Raw genomic sequence first — 22,207 nt, 5'->3', positions numbered from 1 at the left:
ACCACATACAGTGTCGATGGTAAACATACAACTCATGTCCTATGCCATACAAAAATCACTGCTTTTACATTATTCATACATATACCACGAAGACAGACAGCACTGTAGATATACTTGTGGCACTAGATATCTCCCTGCGAGATCAGTGGTCATCCACTCCCAACGGGTGACCAGAGCACCCTCACCAGGCCGAAGTCACTCTCAGAACTATTCTACAAATTTGGGATCGTTCCCCCTGACACAAACGCGTTACTGTTTCTGGTTTGGACCTGGTTCCCTGTTCGCTTTTTTCTACACCCATCTCCAGACTCTGGGATTACAAGGAAAAATATATTTTCGCGTGGTTTGCACACAGAAGTATTCCACCAATCGCTCACGCAACATAATTCCGAAGATGCAGACCAGGAATTATTTCTCAACAAATCCGAAACTTAAGCTAGGTGCAGTGTGCTCTAGACCACTGAGTAACTAGAAACAAATAGAGAAAACTGATATTTCCACTCGCGAATACTGATGTCAGGTACGGAAGCAGTCGACCGAACAATTTACATGGGATGTAATAAAGGTCCAGTGCAAACGCACCTCCATATTCAATCTTCTCAAGTTTCCGCACGATCACCAAAGCTATACAACACATACTAAGTATTAGTTCGCTATTCGACTGTCTCCATTCAGACAGCCTCTGCTGTTAGCTGGAAATGTGAATCATTCCCACCACAGGCCACACATACAGGGAATAATCCTACAAAATCGGTCACATATATACACTCCTGGAAATTGAAATAAGAACACCGTGAATTCATTGTCCCAGGAAGGGGAAACTTTATTGACACATTCCTGGGGTCAGATACATGACATGATCACACTGACAGAACCACAGGCACATAGACACAGGCAACAGAGCATGCACAATGTCGGCACTAGTACAGTGTATATCCACCTTTCGCAGCAATGCAGGCTGCTATTCTCCCATGGAGACGATCGTAGAGATGCTGGATGTAGTCCTGTGGAACGGCTTGCCATGCCATTTCCACCTGGCGCCTCAGTTGGACCAGCGTTCGTGCTGGACGTGCAGACCGCGTGAGACGACGCTTCATCCAGTCCCAAACATGCTCAATGGGGGACAGATCCGGAGATCTTGCTGGCCAGGGTAGTTGACTTACACCTTCTAGAGCACGTTGGGTGGCACGGGATACATGCGGACGTGCATTGTCCTGTTGGAACAGCAAGTTCCCTTGCCGGTCTAGGAATGGTAGAACGATGGGTTCGATGACGGTTTGGATGTACCGTGCACTATTCAGTGTCCCCTCGACGATCACCAGTGGTGTACGGCCAGTGTAGGAGATCGCTCCCCACACCATGATGCCGGGTGTTGGCCCTGTGTGCCTCGGTCGTATGCAGTCCTGGTTGTGGCGCTCACCTGCACGGCGCCAAACACGCATACGACCATCATTGGCACCAAGGCAGAAGCGACTCTCATCGCTGAAGACGACACGTCTCCATTCGTCTGTCCATTCACGCCTGTCGCGACACCACTGGAGGCGGGCTGCACGATGTTGGGGCGTGAGCAGAAGACGGCCTAACGGTGTGCGGGACCGTAGCCCAGCTTCATGGAGACGTTTGCGAATGGTCCTCGCCGATACCCCAGGAGCAACAGTGTCCCTAATTTGCTGGGAAGTGGCGGTGCGGTCCCCTATGGGACTGCGTAGGATCCTACGGTCTTGGCGTGCATCCGTGCGTCGCTGCGGTCCGGTCCCAGGTCGACGGGCACGTGCACCTTCCGCCGACCACTGACGACAACATCGAAGTACTGTGGAGACCTCACGCCCCACGTGTTGAGCAATTCGGCGGTACGTCCACCCAGCCTCCCGCATGCCCACTATACGCCCTCGCTCAAAGTCCGTCAGCTGCACATACGGTTCACGTCCACGCTGTCGCGGCATGCTACCAGTGTTAAAGACTGCGATGGAGCTCCGTATGCCACGGCAAACTGGCTGACACTGACGGCGGCGGTGCACAAATGCTGCGCAGCTAGCGTCATTCGACGGCCAACAGCGCGGTTCCTGGTGTGTCCGCTGTGCCGTGCGTGTGATCATTGCTTGTACAGCCCTCTCGCAGTGTCCGGAGCAAGTATGGTGGGTCTGAGACACCGGTGTCAATGTGTTCTTTTTTCCATTTCCAGGAGTGTATTTGACCACTATACATACAAATAAATGTTATGATTGCTGTTTCAGTGAAAGACATTCGACAATGAGCAAAGTATTTGAAATACATCCTGCTTACGTCTGTGGCTCTGAAACAGAAATGTCTGTACCATTCTTATGACATGACATACTCTTCCCTTTGCATATTTTGGAGCACAAACACATACTTCATAAGCCTGATGCTCAAGGTGTACCTATGACGCGGCCCCTACTACTACTAAGTATAATATTTCGTCAAAAACTGATTGCTTATGATACGAAATTATACTGAGAAAAAATCAGCGATGGGTGGACATGTCTCATAAGTTTTTCTTGTGAGTGCTACCACTGCATCATAGAAAGAGAGACGTAATCAGCCAGATGTTAAAAAACCCGATCGCAACAACTACTGTATGTTACTGTCACAAGCGGTCATGCATCTACATGTGCACACAAGTATTCATGTTAAAAGCTATACTTAGATCGAGGTACGACATTACCTTTGAATAAGGTCGTTTTTTCCAGACAAATACCGAAACGGTGATCATAGGAGTGTATAGTATCAGACCAGCACTCTGGTTACACATAGCCCACTATGCAACCTCTTGACAAAATTAACGCATTTTGAAAGTGATTCGGCTAAGGAACGTGGTATGTAAGCGGTATCTGCGACTCCCTTACACCGTCCCAGCTAGATATTTCTACAGTATTTGTAGCACATTCTGTCTCGATGCAATGTCAGAAGGTTGATGATATATCCACTGGGCTATAGGCAATGGTTGATTGAGAAGGATCATAAACAGTAGTAGATAGTGTGATGATTGAGGTCGTAAGAAATGTACACAAGCTTTTCAGATCTCTAATGCCACACTATCCACTAGAAATGCTGTCTGGGATTTGGAATTAAGTCTTTCCATTCAAGCACATACATGTGTTGTATCCTACGGAGAAGTCCATTAATGATTACAGCCACTAGTGAGTGAATCATATTTCTGGCACTCTCGTATCTCGAAACGAGTCTCGTTTTTCGAATCTATCTGCTACAATAAAATTACCGTCTCGTTTCAGGTAGCCCCTATGCATCCTGAAAATGCCTCCTCAGACTCTACGCTACCATCCCTACACCTTTGTGCACGTGATCATTCCATTATAAGTCGGAACTGAGTAGGGGTCAGATGAAACTATACCTACAACCTCCTGCAACTCTGCAGAAACAGGCGAAGCTGAGTTACTGCAACAGAACTGTGTTTTGAACATTCGACAGAAATGAAGCCTGCTCCTGCAACACGAAGTAGTACAAAAGAGAGTACGGAAACTGGGGGAAGGACGTGGATTTTGCTATTGCTTTGTGGTGCTTCTCCAAACTACATACAAATACTACAGATCCACGTCCATTCACATCTATCTCCCCAACATGCTATCTTCGTTATTCTGTATCACCCATCAAAGAAAAATTACTACCTATAAAAGCTCAACTAAATTCATCTGTTAGATAACTAGATAAGATTTTTACCGCATCTCCCTCCCATATATCGAAAATAAATGCCGCATGCATGCAGGCATCGAGCATATGTGACGATCCTATTGATCAACTGCAAAGACCAGTTTAAAGTTCCATCACCTTAAGTAGGAGGATGACCATATCTCACAGACCATACTGTAAGTCGCAAGTGATGCTCCCTGTGACCCTGTCTCGTTGTCTGAAACATAATTTTTTCTGCTCTAATACGCTTTGTACACTGCCACACATTTTGTTTTTCTGCCACGAGATCGAGATCTTTGTCAAGTTATAAACTGAAATTAAGACGCTCTGATCTACTGCCTCTCGCAGACAACAAGGACATCACCCCAAAATACCGTTATACAAGACGTCGCACTATGATGCGATTGACGTCATTCAAGATAGCTGCTGTGATGTCAGCTGATGACGAAATTGACGTCATCATTAAGACATTCTGATCCGTGGCCTCTCACAGGCAACAAGGACATCACCCCAGAGTACAGTTATCCAAGACGTTGCACTGTGACACGATTGACGTCATTCAAGATGAATGCAATGATGCCAGCTGATGACGCGAGTACCGCTACCCAAGCTGGCTGGAAAGTACCACACACTCCCTGCCAAGCCACCCATGGCGGGAAGTTTCAATTTTGGATGGAAGACAGGTCAATTGGGCTACCTCTAGATGTCGCACTGTGTAAACCATATTATTAATGCTGTTACCATGACACACCACACACACTAGATGATTTTAAATAAAAGTCATTTAAAACATATGGAAACTGGAAGAGTTTTACAGCGTTGGCGTGGGTTTCCAAACTACATTTAAATTCATCTGTCACATTGACCGAATAGCTGATGACTCTGCACTCCGTTTCAACTTATTCCTCATATCGCAGGTGATCACTTTTTCGGTGCTACCCATCCTCAGAATGTGTCACCCCCCACAAAACTAATTCTCCAACTCAAACAAGCGCTGTCAGTCAATCATTATATGGTAACCAAAAGCGTGCCAGTGGATGGATGGGATGGAAAAGACACCATCAGTGTACTCTAATAATAATCATCACAGTAGAAAGTGCCGGCCGCGGTGGTCTCGTGGTTCTAGGCGCACAGTCCGGAACCGCGCGACTGCTACGGTCGCAGGTTCGAATCCTGCCTCGGGCATGGATGTGTGTGATGTCCTTAGGTTAGTTAGGTTTAAGTAGTTCTAAGTTCTAGGGGACTGATGACCACAGCTGTTAAGTCCCATAGTGCTCAGAGCCATTTGAACCATTTGAACAGTTGAAAGTGCGAACAATTTTAGCAATTTTACAGTAATTTCAACACCAACCAATGATGCGACAGCATGTTTCCCAGTTTCATTATCATAGCTAAACCACCCCTTCCCCACTTTGCGAGTATCATTGCGAACGTTGTTAGATGACTGTGCAGTACGTCCATTCAATCAATTCTCGAACACATAAATCATCAAAGTATACCAGACATCACCCTATATACGAGGGAGGTTCAGAAAGTAACCTCCGATTGGCCACAGTGCGGGTTGTGGGGGGAGTAGCGACGCCATCTGTGCGTTCACGCACTCAACAGGTCAGTCGGCATCAAGCCGTGGTCGAGTGAACGTCGTACCTGCGCTAGTTTAGTTTTTGTGGCAGTTTGAAATGTGTGCTGCAATAGAAAACCCCGCCAAATGTGAAGTGCGTGCTGTCATAAGGTTTTTTACAGCCAAAGGATATTCTGCAGCAGCTATTCATCGTGAGCTTTGTGCCGTGTACGGACCAAGAGTTATGAGTGAAGGAGTTGTCCATGAATGGGTACGTTTATTTAAAAGTGGACGAGAAAACGTTCATGATGAAGAGAGGAGTGGTAGACCATCATTGGTGACTGACGAACTCGTTTCTCAATGTCGGAGTTGTCTACTGGTTTTCCACAGATTTCTAAGACTCTCTTGTACGAGATAGTGACAGCAAGATTGGGTTACCGTAAGTTCTGTGCACGATGGGTGGCCAAAATTCTTACCGACCACCACAAAACTCAAAGAATGGCCTCTGCATTAGACTTTCTGTCACGTTATGAGGACGAAGGAGAACCATTGTTAAACAGAATCGTGACCGGTGACGAAACCTGGATTAAGTACGTGAACCCTGAGACAAAAGAACAATCAAAGATGTGGGCACATTCAAATTCGCCTACCAAACCAAGAAAAGCCTCGCAAGATTTTTCTGCCAGAAAACTGATGGCAACGGTGTTTTGGGATGCCAAAGGGGTGTTGTTGGTTGAATTCATGGAACGTGGTACGACCATTAATCAAGACGTGTACTGTGAAACAATAAAAAAGTTACGACGGGCTATACAGAACAAACGCCATGGTATGCTGACTTCCGGTATCGTTTTTTTGCACGATAACGCCTGTCCTCACTCTGCTCGCAGAACAACGGCCCTTCTTGAGTCCTTCAAGTGGGACGTTATCAACCATCCACCTTACAGCCCAGATCTGGCGCCAAGTGATTATCACCTCTTCATGCATTTGAAGAAATGGCTCGGGTCACAGCGGTTTGATGACGACGAAGAGCTCAAAGATGCGGTCACAGGCTGGCTCCAGGCACAAGCGGGTGATTTTTATGCAGAAGGAATTTCAAAGCTTGTGAAGAGATACGATAAGTGCCTCAATCGCTATGGAGACTATGTAGAAAAATAGTGCAAAGATGTAGTTGTAAGATGTATATATTAAAATATTTTTATTTAACTTGGTGTATTTTTTTAAATCAACCAGAGGTTACTTTCTGAACGGCCCTCGTAAATCATCAAAGTATGCCAGACATCAGCCTATATATTTCTAACAAATCGAGCATAGTGATTAATTTACGATCTATCTCTCTGCGTGTGGGAGTCACAGAGCATTCTCGCTGACTTAGGGTAAAAGTAGAAAGACCCTCCTCACACTGTCATTGACCAACCCGCCCTGCAGCACTGTCTCCGATTTAATCTACAGCCGACCAGAAGTAGGCCGCTACACCCCACATCTCGTGAATGAACGGAGCTTGCCGAGTCCTCACCCATTCAAGTGCTTAAGATTTCTCAAGATGCACCAGTGTTGAGGAGGTTAGCACTCCTCATCGATGTATAGTAACGGATTTCAAAGCGTCATGATGTAATACGAACTATCAGTTTAATAAGTCACAGCTGCAGAATACTAACGCGAATTCTTTACAGACGAATGGAAAAACTGGCAGAAACGGACCTCGGGGAAGATCAGTTTGGATTCCGTAGAAATGTTGGAACACGTGAGGCAATACTAACCTTAGGACTTATCTTAGAAGAAAGATTAAGAAAAGGCAAACCTACATTTCTAGCATTTGTAGACTTAGAGAAAGCTTTTGACAACGTTAACTGGAATACTCTCTTTCAAATTCTGAAGGTGGCAGGGGTAAAATACAGGGAGCGAAAGGCTATTTACAATTTGTACAGAAACCAGATGGCAGTTATAAGAGTCGAGGGGCATGAAAGGGAAGCAGTGGTTGGGAAAGGAGTGAGACAGGGTTGTAGCCTCTCCCCGATGTTATTCAATATATTGAGCAAGCAGTAAAGGGAACAAAAGAAAAATGCCGAGTAGGTATTAAAATCCATGGAGAAGAAGTAAAAACTTTGAGGTTCGCCAATGACATTGTAATTCTGTCAGAGACAGCAAAGGACTTGGAAGAGCAGTTGAACGGAATGGACAGTGTCTTGAAAGGAGGATATAAGATGAACATCAACAAAAGCAAAACGAGGATAATGGAATGTAGTCAAATTAAATCGGGTGATGCTGAGGGGATTAGATTAGGAAATGAGGCACTTAAAGTAGTAAAGGCGTTTTGGTATTTCGGGAGTAAAATAACTGATGATGGTCGAAGTAGAGAGGATATAAAATGTAGACTGGCAATGGCAAGGAAATCGTTTCTGAAGAAGAGAAATTTGTTAACATCGAGTATAGATTTAAGTGTCAGGAAGTCGTTTCTGAAAGTATTTGTATGGAGTGTAGCCATGTATGGAAGTGAAACATGGACGATAACCAGTTTGGACAAGAAGAGAATAGAAGCTTTCGAAATGTGGTGCTACAGAAGAATGCTGAAGATAAGGTGGGTAGATCACATAACTAATGAGGAGGTATTGAATAGGATTGGGGAGAAGAGAAGTTTGTGGCACAACTTGACTAGAAGAAGGGATCTGTTCGTAGGACATGTTTTGAGGCATCAAGGGATCACAAATTTAGCATTGGAGGGCAGCGTGGAGGGTAAAAATCGTAGAGGGAGACCAAGAGATGAATACACTAAACAGATTCAGAAGGATGTATGTTGCAGTAGGTACTGGGAGATGAAGAAGCTTGCACAGGATAGAGTAGCATGGAGAGCTGCATCAAACCAGTCTCAGGACTGAAGACCACAACAACAACAACAACAACATGATGTAATAGCAGACGCTTAAGAAGAACAAGAAATGGATGGTTTTCATGCGCGATGGAGCTCCAGATCGATGGAGTTCGACGAGTTTTTGCGTAAATCAACCAAGCTACCAGCTCTGAAGTATTGTTCTAGAGTCTAGGATCAGTACCTGAAAGGTATTGGTAAGAGGGAACATAAACACCGCATTCCTAAGGCTACAATGTTCTGCGCTTAAAACGGACTATAATGTCAAGTCGCTTGCATTTCAAACCTATCAGTCATATGGAATGTAGCGCTGTTAATATTCCAAAGTAAGAAATATATTTCAAGCGCAGTACATACATCCTTCTTCCTGGTTTCTCTGCGGTGAACTATGTTATTGAACCGTAAAACCAATAAAACTACTTCCATGAAACATGACCTCTGTGTGATCCGAGTACAGTATAGCTTTCCGCAGATAAATAGCGCCCAATGTTCACATCCGATCATGGTTCGAAAATTACACTATGCCTGCATCAGCCCTATATAAAATGATTGTTAGTAATGGCGAATACCTCTTACAAGGAAACAGATAAACGCATAGCAGCAGCGTCCGACATGTGAAAATTACGGTGGGGATGGAGTACATTGGGTAAATCAAAGTTGGTTTAGAGGAATGTGTCATGTTTCATCACACATGAGATGGAAGTCCTCTGATGACCGACAGGTTTATCGTTAAAGACCACAAGTGGACAGTGCTTTAAGCCGCATACAGAACACATAGCTGTACACGAAAACTGGCTATGTCCCACGACTGATGCTTCCTGACAGAACAGTCGAAAAATTTACCTGCAGTAACTTCTCCTTCTCTAAAATGCATCATCAAATGGCTCTGAGCACTATGGGACTCAACTGCTTTGGTCATAAATCCCCTAGAACTTAGAACTAGTTAAACCTAACTAACCTAAGGACATCACACACATCCATGCCCGAGGCAGGATTCGAACCTGCGACCATAGCGGTCGTGCGGTTCCAGACTGTAGCGCCTTTAACCTCTCGGCCACTTCGGCCGGCAATGCATCATCAGTCAACCATTAAATAGTACCTCATTACAGCTCAATCTCAATCGATCACCCCGTCCACTCTATGTTATCCTTTAACTCAGATGCAAGTAAGTTTAAACATGCATGGTTCTCTGTCTTCCCGAAAAGCATCAAATACGGTAGTCAACTCGCATGTATCACTGGTACCTCAATAGACATACAGTATAATGCTGCCTCGGTGGAGAAGAATTGTCTGCTTCCCTGATTCCCTTCGCTTCTATGTTGACATTTTCTCAGATTCCTCTTGCTGCCGCGTACTTGTTCCCACGTACAAATTGTTCGCCGCGAACCAGAAGATATGCAAGTACTTCTTCAGTTTCCCTGCATTTTGATGTGTGTATTCGATCAATTTATACCTATTACCTCGTCATTTTTCGCAGTTCTATCGATTTTACATCATATCTATCCATGCGATCATGACTTAACCTTTCGTACTGTGTTCTAAAATTGCTTGTAAATGTAACACAGATGCCAACACTTAGCCCAATTGCACTGATCGGAAGGTGTAGTATAGCATTGTACTCGATTGTGTCCAGTCACCTCCACATTTGGAGAGTGTTTGCTCTGTTTTCTTCGCTGTACTGCAGGTAGAGATGGGAATGACGTCAGCAGCAGTGAACACGCATGCACGCGGCCCAGACGACGACTTGCCGCTTATTTAGATAGAGATGGGACGTCAGTATGCGTGTGTGGGCTATACCCTGTGGGTCACTATGCACGCACATAGGCTAGACACATCAGACGTGTCCCATTAGAATCGCGGGAGAGAGAAAGCGGTCGAACAGATGAGATGGATGATAGCACTCTCTTTGTGTGGTACTGTGTGCTAAACCGATTGGACCTCGTGGTGAACACACTGTTTACCGCCATCTTGGATAACGGTACTCGTGTAATCAGCTGACATCATGACCGCCATCTTGGACGACAGCACCCATTGGTGGCAGTACTGTGTACTAAGTCAGTTGGAGTCCAGACCTCATGGTGAACACACTGGTTGGCTGTACTGCATGAAATCGTTTAAATGAAGACTTATGTCCAGCACTGGTCGAGTCTTCTCCCCAACCAAACCCTACTAGGAGGAGGTGGCGGTTGGGTGACTTAGGTTAGTGTAGCTGAGCTTTCTTTCCTGCCATTTTCTTAGGTTAGTAGAGATAGCCCAGTTGACCTATCTTCCTGCCAAAATTCAAACTTGGCGCCAGTTCCTAAGATAAGGAGGCAGTCAGATGACTTACATTAGTGGAGATAGCCCAAATGACCTTTGTTGCCCACTATTTTATTAGGTTAGTAGAGGTTGCATTGTCCTGATGGAATTTGAACTTCGTGCCACGGTGGGGGCATCGCAGGAGGGTGTGGCAAGGGGCCGTGGCACTTTCCTGCCATTTTGGATAACGGTACTTTGGCGTCGTACTGCCCTTGGGGTAGTGTGACATAATCGCCGCCATCTTGGATAATGGTACTTTGCCGTTGTACCGCCCTTGTCCCAATACTGGCCTATTCAACACATGTACGTATCATATTGGGGCAGTGACAGGGCGAGGGATATTCGTATATGTGAAGCGATAGCCAAAGCACTGACCGTCAACCAACAAACGGCGACAGGATTATTCCGCAGCCAATTGGAGAGCGTGGTGCCAAGTTTCCATAGTTTAAAAATGGTGGGTTGTCGACCCACACGACATTAGTAATTTTGGCTCCTGTTGGCATAAGCTGTCTAGGGTTAAAATTTCGTTACTCAATTTTTCTCCACCCTGTATCAACTTCAACCCTGCATCTAAAAAACTAGAGCAATGCTAGAGAAACGGTCTCCATATTTGTGATCAACGCATTGAATTAACCCCGAAATATTTGTCAGATATTTGGTACAGAATGTGTGTTGGGCAGTGCTATGCTTGTTAGGCTATGCCCCATTATAATATGTGAAGAACTTAGAGAAAGTTTCAATAATTCCAGAACCTGAGCTAATCGAAATTTTTAATTGTAATTTTGAACTTCAGCACACCCCAATCAATAGAAATCAGGTATTTGGGACTTTGTAAAAAACATGAAGTTAAAACTTTGTCTAGTGAGACCAGCATAAACTGAAGAAAGTGGGTATACGTATACTGACAGTCATGGCGAATTCTTTTAAAACTGTAAACAGTTTACTTACTTTTTTCCAATTGCCCACTTTTCACCTGACTTATGTTTATACATACGACCTGGAACATTGGCTATTTGATAAAATCTGCTATATAGTTTGTTACAGGGAAGATAGCGTGATCACAGGTAAAACATTACTCCGCAAGCCACCTGACGGTGTGTGGCGGAGGGTACCTTGAGTACCTCTATCGGTTCTCCCTTCTATTCCAGTCTCGTATTGTTCGTGGAAAGAAGGATTTTCGGTATGCCTCTGTGTGGGCTCTAATCTCTCTGATTTTATCCTCATGGTCTCACGCGAGATAAACGTAGGAGCGAGCAATATACTGCTTGACTCCTCGGTGAAGGTATGTTCTCGAAACTTCGACAAAAGCCCGTACCGAGCTATTGAGCGTCTCTCCTGCAGAGTCTTCCACTGGAGTTTATCTATCGTCTCCGTAACGCTTTCGCGATTACTAAATGATCCTGTAACGAAGCGCGCTGCTCTCAGTTGGATCTTCTCTATCTCTTCTATCAACCCTATCTGGTACGGATCCCACACTGCTGAGCAGTATTCAAGCAGTGGGCGAACAAGCGTACTGTAACCTACTTCCTTTGTTTTCGGATTGCATTTACTTAGGATTCTTCCAATGAATCTCAGTCTGGCATCTGCTTTACCGACGATCAAATTTACATGATCATTCCATTTTAAATCACTCCTAATGCGTACTGCCAGATAATTTATGGAATTAACTGCTTCCAGTTGCTGACCTGCTATTTTGTAGCTAAATGATAAGGGATCTTTCTTTCTATGTATTCACAGCACATTACACTTGTCTACATTGAGATTCAATTGCCAGTCCCTGCACCATGCGTCAATTCGCTGCAGATCCTCCTGCATTTCAGTACAATTTTCCATTGTTACAACCTCTCGATATACGACAGCATCATCCGCAAAAAGCCTCAGTGAACTTCCGATGTGGGGAACTGTATCGAACGCCTTGCGGAAGTCAAGAAACACGGCATCTACCTGAGAACCCGTGTCTATGGCCCTCTGAGTCTCGTGGACGAATAGCGCGAGCTGGGTTTCACACGACCGTCTTTTTCGAAAGCCATGCTGATTCCTACAGAGTAGATTTCTAGTCTCCAGAAAAGTCATTATACTCGAACATAATACGTGTTCGAACATTCTACAACTGATCGACGTTAGAGATATAGGTCTATAGTTCTGCACATCTGTTCGACGTCCCTTCTTGAAAACGGGGATGACCTGTGCCCTTTTCCAATCCTTTGGAACGCTACGCTCGTTTAGAGACCTACGGTACACCGCTGCAAGAAGGGGGGGGGGGCAAGTTCCTTCGCGTACTCTGTGTAAAATCGAACTGATATCCCATCAGGTCCAGCGGCCTTTCCTCTTTTGAGCGATTTTAATTGTTTCTCTATCGCTCTGTCGTCTATTTCGATATCTACCATTTTGTCATCTGTGCGACAATCTAGAGAAGGAACTACAGTGCAGTGTTCCTCTGTGAAACAGCTACAACAATGTAACAAATTTATCGTCGCTTCACGTCCTCGCTAGGATCTTTGAGAGCCTTGGCTATTTTCTACCAATCACATTAAATCATATTTCTTATCCTTCGGCATCTGTCATCTGACTGGTTCGATGCAGCCCACCATGGGTTCTTCTCTTGTGGCAACCCCTTCATCTCAGTGTAGCGCTTACAGCCTGCGTCCTCGTTTATTTACTGGATTGATTTCAGTTTCTGTCTTCCCCTGCTGTTTGTGCCCTCGGCAGCTCCCTTTAGTAGGCTATTCCCTGACGCCTTAACGCATGTCCTGCATTCCTGCCCCTTCTTCTTTTTTTTTTCGTCGATTCTGCGGAAAACCTCCACGTTCCTTATCAAATGGTTCAATTGGCTCTGAGCACTATGGGACTTAACATCTCAGGTCATCAGTCCCCCAGAACTTAGAACTACTTAAACCTAACTAACCTAAGGACATCACACACATCCATGCCCGAGGCATGATTCGAACCTGCGACCGTAGTGGTCGCGCGGTTCCAGACTGAAGCAACTAGAACCGCTCGGCCACTAACGGCCAGCCGTTCCTTGTCATTCCACGCAATTTTCACCATTGTTCTTAGAGGGTAGGAGGATTCGGGGCAGACCAAGGAGAAGGTACCTGGATTCGGTTAAGAATGATTTTGAAGTAATAGGCTTAACATCAGAAGAGACAACAATGTCAGCACTGAATAGGGGATCATGGGGGAATTTTAAAAGGGGGACTATGCTCCAGACTGAACGCTGAAAGGCATAATCAGTCTTAAATGATGATGATGATGATGTTCTTAGCGCAACTTATCAGTCATTTCGAGTCTCTCCCTTTCTTGTTTTCCCAAAGTCCATAATTCACCAATATAGAACGCTGGGTTCCAAACATACATTGATATTCAAAATTAAAGCAATAAACCGGTATTTCTACATCTACATCTACATTGATACTCCGCAAGCCACCCAACGGTGTGTGGCGGAGGGCACTTTACGTGCCACTGTCATTACCTCCCTTTCCTGTTCCAGTCGCGTATGGTTCGTGGGAAGAACGACTGTCTGAAAGCCTCCGTGCGCGCTCTAATCTCTCTAATTTTACATTCGTGATCTCCTCGGGAGGTATAAGTAGGGGGAAGCAATATATTCGATACCTCATCCAGAAACGCACCCTCTCGAAACCTGGCGAGCAAGCTACACCGCGATGCAGAGCGTCTCTCTTGCAGAGTCTGCCACTTGAGTTTATTAAACATCTCCGTAACGCTATCACGGTTACCAAATAACCCTGTGACGAAACGCGCCGCTCTTCTTTGGATCTTCTCTATCTCCTCCGTCAGACCGATCTGGTACGGATCCCACACTGATGAGCAATACTCAAGTATAGGTCGAACGAGTGTTTTGTAAGCCACCTCCTTTATTGATGGACTACATTTTCTAAGCACTCTCCCAATGAATCTCAACCTGGTACCCGCCTTACCAACAATTAACTTTATATGATCATTCCACTTCAAATCGTTCCGCACGCATACTCCCAGATATTTTACAGAAGTAGCTGCTACCAGTGTTTGTTCCGCTATCATATAATCATACAATAAAGGATCCTTCTTTCTATGTATTCGCAATACATTACATTTGTCTATGTTAAGGGTCAGTTGCCACTCCCTGCACCAAGCGCCTATCCGCTGCAGATCTTCCTGCATTTCGCTACAATTTTCTAATGCTGCAACTTCTCTGTATACTACAGCATCATCCGCGAAAATCCGCATGGAACTTCCGACACTATCTACTAAGTCATTTATATATATTGTGAAAAGCAATGGTCCCATAACACTCCCCTGTGGCACGCCAGAGGTTACTTTAACGTCTGTAGACGTCTCTCCATTGATAACAACATGCTGTGTTCTGTTTGCTAAAAACTCTGCAATCCAGCCACACAGCTGGTCTGATATTCCGTAGGCTCTTACTTTGTTTATCAGGCGACAGTGCGGAACTGTATCGAACGCCTTCCGGAAGTCAAGAAAAATAGCATCTACCTGGGAGCCTGTATCTAATATTTTCTGGGTCTCATGAACAAATAAAGCGAGTTGGGTCTCACACGATCGCTGTTTCCGGAATCCATGTTGATTCCTACATAGTAGATTCTGGGTTTCCAGAAATGACACGATACTCGAGCAAAAAACATGTTCTAAAATTCTACAAGAGATCGACGTAAGAGATATAGGTCTATAGTTTTGCGCATCTGCTCGACGACCCTTCTTGAAGACTGGGACTATCTGTGCTCTTTTCCAATCATTTGGAACCCTCCGTTCCTCTAGAGACTTGCGGTACACGGCTGTTAGAAGGGGGGCACGTGTCTAATTCACGATATAATGAGACAAACTGTCAACAGACGCCCGTATGATCGTGCTCTGCACGGAAGACGGAATTCCCGTCAACGCACAACCACTCGAACGGTGACGTCAGGGTACCCCTTCAGGCGGTGTAGTGTTTGTTTGATAGTCCTACAACTGCAATCGCTGTGTGCACAATCACAGACGGTGCAGTGTGGCACACAGAAGACCCCTACCAGACTCTCTGTGGTGGAAGGCCACGGGAAGAGTGGAAGCAGGACAGTTGATAGCCAATGTGGCCTGATGGCTCAATGTTAATCCTTCTGTTGTTTCTCTAATGAGGCTACAGTTTATAGAGACCGAAACTGTATGCTGGGGACCGGGACAGGGTCACCCTCGTGTGACATTAGAAAAGATAAAACCGTTATTTGGCTGTAAAAGCACGACGGTACAGTCTTAGTACTGCACAGCAGCTGGCATCTGACCTCGCAGCATCCCCTGGACGTGTTGTATCGAGGCAAACGGTGTGCAGAAGGCTCCAGCAGAGTGGCCTTTATTGGTAGAGACCTGATGTATTTGCACCTCTGACGCGTCTTCTCAGAAGGGAACGCCTAGAGTGGAGTTATCAACATGCCAGCAGCACGGTCGGAAAATGGGGCAATGTTCTTTTCACAGATGAGTCCCAATTTGATCTGGAGAATGATTCTCGTCGGATTCGCATCTGGTAGGAATCTGGAACACGATTTCGGGAGCACAAAAAATTGTGGAGGATCTGTAATGGTGTGGACAAAGATTACGTTGACCACTCGAACAGCTCTTCGTGAAATTGTCCTGGTGAATCTGCAAGGTTTCACTGGTGTCAGATATCGCGACAAGACCTTGGGACCTCGTGTGCGGTTGTCGCGGGAGGCTGTGGCCGCTGACTTCTTGCCTATGGACGACAATGCTCGTCCTCATAGGGCACAGGTTGTTGGTGTTTCCTTGGAAATGGAAGATATTGCACGCACGGCGTGGCTTGCTCGCTTTGCTGATTTGAATCCCATAGAGCATGTCTGGGATGCACTTGGGGGACGGGTTGAATCTCGACAGCATCCTCCAGCCACTCTGCACGACTTGCGAACAGCTCTGCAGGAAGAATGGGCGTTACTGCCCCAACATGAGACTGGTGACATCATTCACAGCATGCCCCGTCGTTGTTAGGCCTTTATTGGGGCCAGTTATGGTCACATCCCATACTGAGCACAATACCCAGTTGTCAGAAAGTGTATGCGAAACTGTTGAGTTTGAAAAAACGAAGAACATTTTTGTCTACCGCTATGCATGTTCCAGTTGTTTACGTTCTGTATTTATTGCGTTGTTTCAACTACACTCCTGGAAATTGAAATAAGAACACCGTGAATTCATTGTCCCAGGAAAGGGAAACTTTATTGACACATTCCTGGGGTCAGATACATCACATGATCACACTGACAGAACCACAGGCACATAGACACAGGCAACAGAGCATGCACAATGTCGGCACTAGTACAGTGTATACCCACATTTCGCAGCAATGCAGGCTGCTATTCTCCCATGGAGACGATCGTAGAGATGCTGGATGTAGTCCTGTGGAACGGCTTGCCATGCCATTTCCACCTGGCGCCTCAGTTGGACCAGCGTTCGTGCTGGACGTGCAGACCGCGTGAGACGACGCTTCATCCAGTCCCAAACATGCTCAATGGGGGACAGATCTGGAGATCTTGCTGGCCAGGGTAGTTGACTTACACCTTCTAGAGCACGTTGGGTGGCACGGGATACATGCGGACGTGCATTGTCCTGTTGGAACAGCAAGTTCCCTTCCCGGTCTAGGAATGGTAGAACGATGGGTTCGATGACGGTTCGGATGTACCGTCCACTATTCAGTGTCCCCTCGACGATCACCAGTGGTGTACGGCCAGTGTAGGAGATCGCTCCCCACACCATGATGCCAGGTGTTGGCCCTATGTGCCTCGGTCGTATGCAGTCCTGATTGTGGCGCTCACCTGCACGGCGCCAAACACGCAAACGACCATCATTGGCACCATGGCAGAAGCGACTCTCATCGCTGAAGACGACACGTCTCCATTCGTCCCTCCATTCACGCCTGTTGCGACACCACTGGAGGCGGGCTGCACGATGTTGGGGCGTGAGCGGAAGACGGCCTAACGGTGTGCGGGACCGTAGCCCAGCTTCATGGAGACGGTTGCGAATGGTCCTCGCCGGTACCCCAGGAGCAACAGTGTCCCTAATTTGCTGGGAAGTGGCGGTGCGGTCCCCTACGGCACTGCGTAGGATCCTACGGTCTTGGCGTGCATCCGTGCGTCGCTGCGGTCCGGTCCGAGGTCGACGGGCACGTGCACCTTCCGCCGACCACTGGCGACAACATCGATGTACTGTGGAGACCTCACGCCCCACGTGTTGAGCAATTGGGCGGTACGTCCACCCGGCCTCCTGCATGCTCACTATACGCCCTCGCTCAAAGTCCGTCAACTGCACATACGGTTCACGTCCACGCTGTCGCGGCATGCTACCAGTGTTAAAGACTGCGATGGAGCTCCGTATGCCACGGCAAACTGGCTGACACTGACGGCGGCGGTGCACAAATGCTGCGCAGCTAGCGCCATTCGACGGCCAACACCGCGGTTCCTGGTGTGTCCGCTGTGCCGTGCGTGTGATCATTGCTTGTACAGCCCTCTCGCAGTGTCCGGAGCAAGTATGGTGGGTCTGACACACCGGTGTCAATGTGTTCTTTTTTCCATTTCCAGGAGTGTATATTATCACCCATTTATAATGTTTAGTGGCAAAATAAACGCAACCTTGCAAATTTTCCGTTTGTTGCTTTAATTTTGCAAATCAGTGTACGTTCTTAGAAGTTTGTTCCTCAGAATATGGCTGCTTGATCCTAGCCGTAGCCAAGATAGGCCTTCAGCATCATCATGCATATCGACGCAGTCCGATTTTTAAATTAAAATGTTTTGTTATATTTTTATAATGTTTTATATCCTTGACAAAGCGCAAGTTTTAATTATTTCGAAGACCTGTATTATCAACAACAAAAAATTAATTATTATTAGAAAGGCAAAGGTCCCGAGTTCGAGTCTCGGTCGGGCACACAGTTACGAGGGCCGTTCAGAAAGTAACCTCCGGTTGATTTAAAAAAATACACCAAGTTAAATAAAAAATATTTTAATATATACATCTTACAACTACATCTTTGCACTATTTTTCTACATAGTCTCCATAGCGATTGAGGCACTTATCGTATCTCTTCACAAGCTTTGAAATTCCTTCTGCATAAAAATCACACGCTTGTGCCTGGAGCCAGCCTGTGACCGCATCTTTGAGCTCTTCGTCGTCATCAAACCGCTGTGACCCGAGCCATTTCTTCAAATGCATGAAGAGGTGATAATCACTTGGCGCCAGGTCTGGGCTGTAAGGTGGATGGTTGATAACGTCCCTCTTGAAGGACTCAAGAAGGGCCGTTGTTCTGCGAGCAGAGTGAGGACGGGCGTTATCGTGCAAAAAAACGATACCGGAAGTCAGCATACCACGGCGTTTGTTCTGTATAGCCCGTCGTAACTTTTTTATTGTTTCACAGTACACGTCTTGATTAATGGTAGTACCACATTCCATGAATTCAACCAACAACACCCCTTAGGCATTCCAAAACACCGTTGCCATCAGTTTTCTGGCAGAAAAATCTTGCGAGGCTTTTCTTGGTTTGGTAGGCGAATTTGAATGTGCCCACATCTTTGATTGTTCTTTTGTCTCAGGGTTCACGTACTTAATCCAGGTTTCGTCACCGGTCACGATTCTGTTTAACAATGGTTCTCCTTCGTCCTCACAACGTGACAGAAAGTCTAATGCAGAGGCCATTCTTTGAGTTTTGTGGTGGTCGGTAAGAATTTTGTGCACCCATCGTGCACAGAACTTACGGTAACCCAATCTTGCTGTCACTATCTCGTACAAGAGAGTCTTAGAAATCTGTGGAAAACCAGTAGACAACTCCGACATTGAGAAACGTCGATCTTCACGAACTTTTGCATCAACTGTTTGAACGAGTTCGTCAGTCACCAATGATGGTCTACCACTCCTCTCTTCATCATGAACGTTTTCTCGTCCACTTTTAAATAAACGTACCCATTCACGGACAACTCCTTCACTCATAACTCTTGGTCCGTACATGGCACAAAGCTCACGATGAATAGCTGCTGCAGAATATCCTTTGGCTGTAAAAAACCTTATGACAGCACGCACTTCACATTTGGCGGGGTTTTCTATTGCAGCACACATTTCAAACTGCCACAAAAACTAAACTAGCGCAGGTACGACGTTCACTCGACCACGGCTTGATGCCGACTGACCTGTTGAGTGCGTGAACGCACAGATGGCGTCGTTGTTGGTTGAATTCATGGAATGTGGTACTACCATTAATCAAGACGTGTACTGTGAAACAATAAAAAAGTTACGACGGGCTATACAGAACAAACGCCATGGTATGCTGACTTCCGGTATCGTTTTTTTGCACGATAACGCCCGTCCTCACTCTGCTCGCAGAACAACGGCCCTTCTTGAGTCCTTCAAGAGGGACGTTATCAACCATCCACCTTACAGCCCAGACCTGGCGCCAAGTGATTATCACCTCTTCATGCATTTGAAGAAATGGCTCGGGTCACAGCGGTTTGATGACGACGAAGAGCTCAAAGATGCGGTCACAGGCTGGCTCCAGGCACAAGCGGCTGATTTTTGTGCAGAAGGAATTTCAAAGTTTGTGAAGAGATACGATAAGTGCCTCAATCGCTATGGAGACTATGTAGAAAAATAGTGCAAAGATGTAGTTGTAAGATGTATATATCAAAATATTTTTATTTAACTTGGTGTATTTTTTTAAATCAACCGGAGGTTACTTTCTGAATGGCCCTCGTATAATGAGCTTTCAGCTGAACCAATATTTCCTACACATTTTACTGAGGGGTTGCCGGTGTAAAATTCAAAGAACTGAAATTGTCACTGCAGGACAGTAGACTGACAGCGTTACTAAAATAAATCATAAATTTTATGATGCGTAGCAAACAGCAGACAAAAACCTCTAAACAGAAAGAACCTAGGCCTATATTAAAGCAGTGCAGTTACAGTTACGAGCATGCTGGATCCCATATATACAGAGCGATTCATGAAGAGATGCAAATATTTTAATATGTTATTCTACAAATTAAACTTAAGAAAAAAGTTCTTATACGCATAGGACCGCAAATGTTTAGTTATGGAGTTACGGCTAATAAAAGATTTTGCCTGAAATTTAGCAACTTCGCTACTAATATGGAGCCATCGCAAAACTGTACAAGGTTAAAGTAAAGCACGATTTCCATTTATTTGTTGTTATAGGTCTGGTGAATCTAATAAAAAAAATGTCCCAGACGTGTATCTGCAGTAGTTTTCCAGAACATCCAGAGAAGCAAAGATTATTATAGAAGTAAATTTGTTTACTTTCCATTAAGAATTTAGAAACGTTTATGTCATTGTTGGGAACCGTTAGTGAGTAGTGCACTGAAGTCGGTGGAGACATTTTTGAACATTTATTGTGAATCTATTGTGAAACTGTATGTACACTGTACAACTTCCTTAACACTGAGGTTTGTTTTTTCTGGTTTAACATGAATTCACGTGTGCTACAATATTAATAAAAGCAGATTATCTGACACATTCATACTGAGTCAGTTAACGTTATTACCACCATTTTTTCAAAATTAATTTCTCTACTACTTCTGTTGAAAACTTTGTGCATTGTCTAGAATTTGAAAAACAAATTGGGCCAAGCAGCTAATAAATTAAAAATTTTACCAAATTACTTCTTTGCTTCTCTGGATGTTCTGGGAAAATGCTGCAGATACACGCGAGAGACATATTTTATTAGATTCACCAGATCAATAAGAACAAAATAAATGGAAATCGTGCTTTACTTTAACGTCATACAGTTTTGCGATGGCTTCATATTAGGGAAGTTGCTAAATTTCAGGCGAAATCTTTTATTAGCTGCGTAACTAAACATTTGCGGACCTATGTTTATATGAACTTTTTCTTTAATTTTACTTGTAGAATAACATATCAAACATTTGCATATTTTCGGGAATCACCCTATATATACAGGGTGGTCCATTGATCGTGACTGGGTCAAATGTCTCACGAAATAAGCGTCAAACGAAAGAACTACAAAGAACGAAATTTGTCTAGCGTGAAGGCGGAAACCAGATGGTGCTATGGCTGGCCCGCTAGATGGCGCTGCCATAGGTCAAACGGATATCAACTGCGTTTTTTAAAAATAGGAACCCCCGTTTTTATTACATATTCGTGTAGTACGTAAAGAAATATGAATGTTTTAGTTTGACCACTTTTTTCGCTTTGTAATAGATGGCGCCGTAATAGTCGCAAACATATGGCTCACAATTTTAGACAAACAGTTGGTAACAGGTAGGTTTTTTAAATTAAAATACAGAACGTAGGTACGTTTGAACATTTTATTTCGGTTGTTCCAATGTGATACATGTACCTTATCATTTCTGAGAACGCAACCTGTTACAGCGTGACTACCCGTAAATAACACATTAATGCAATAAATGCTCAAAATGATGTCCGTCAACCTCAATGCATTTGGCAATACTTATAACGACATTCCTCTCAACAGCGAGTAGTTCGCCTTCCGTAATGTTCGCACACGCATTGACAATGCGCTGACGCATGTTGTCAGGCGTTGTCGGTGGATCACGATAGCAAATATCTTTCAACTTTCCCCACAGAAAGAAATCCGGGGACGTCAGATCCGGTGAACGTGCGGGCCATGGTATGGTGCTTCGTCGACCAATTCACCTGCCATGAAATATGCTATTCAATACCGCTTCAACCGCACGCGAGCTATGTGCCGGACATCCATCATGTTGGAAGTACATCGCCATTCTGTCATGCAGTGAAACATCTTGTAGTAACATCGTTAGAACATTACGTAGGAAATCAGCATA

Source organism: Schistocerca serialis, chromosome 11 (assembly GCF_023864345.2).
Source record: "Schistocerca serialis cubense isolate TAMUIC-IGC-003099 chromosome 11, iqSchSeri2.2, whole genome shotgun sequence".
NCBI lineage: Eukaryota > Metazoa > Arthropoda > Insecta > Orthoptera > Acrididae > Schistocerca > Schistocerca serialis.
Note: the sequence above shows the minus strand (reverse complement) of the source record.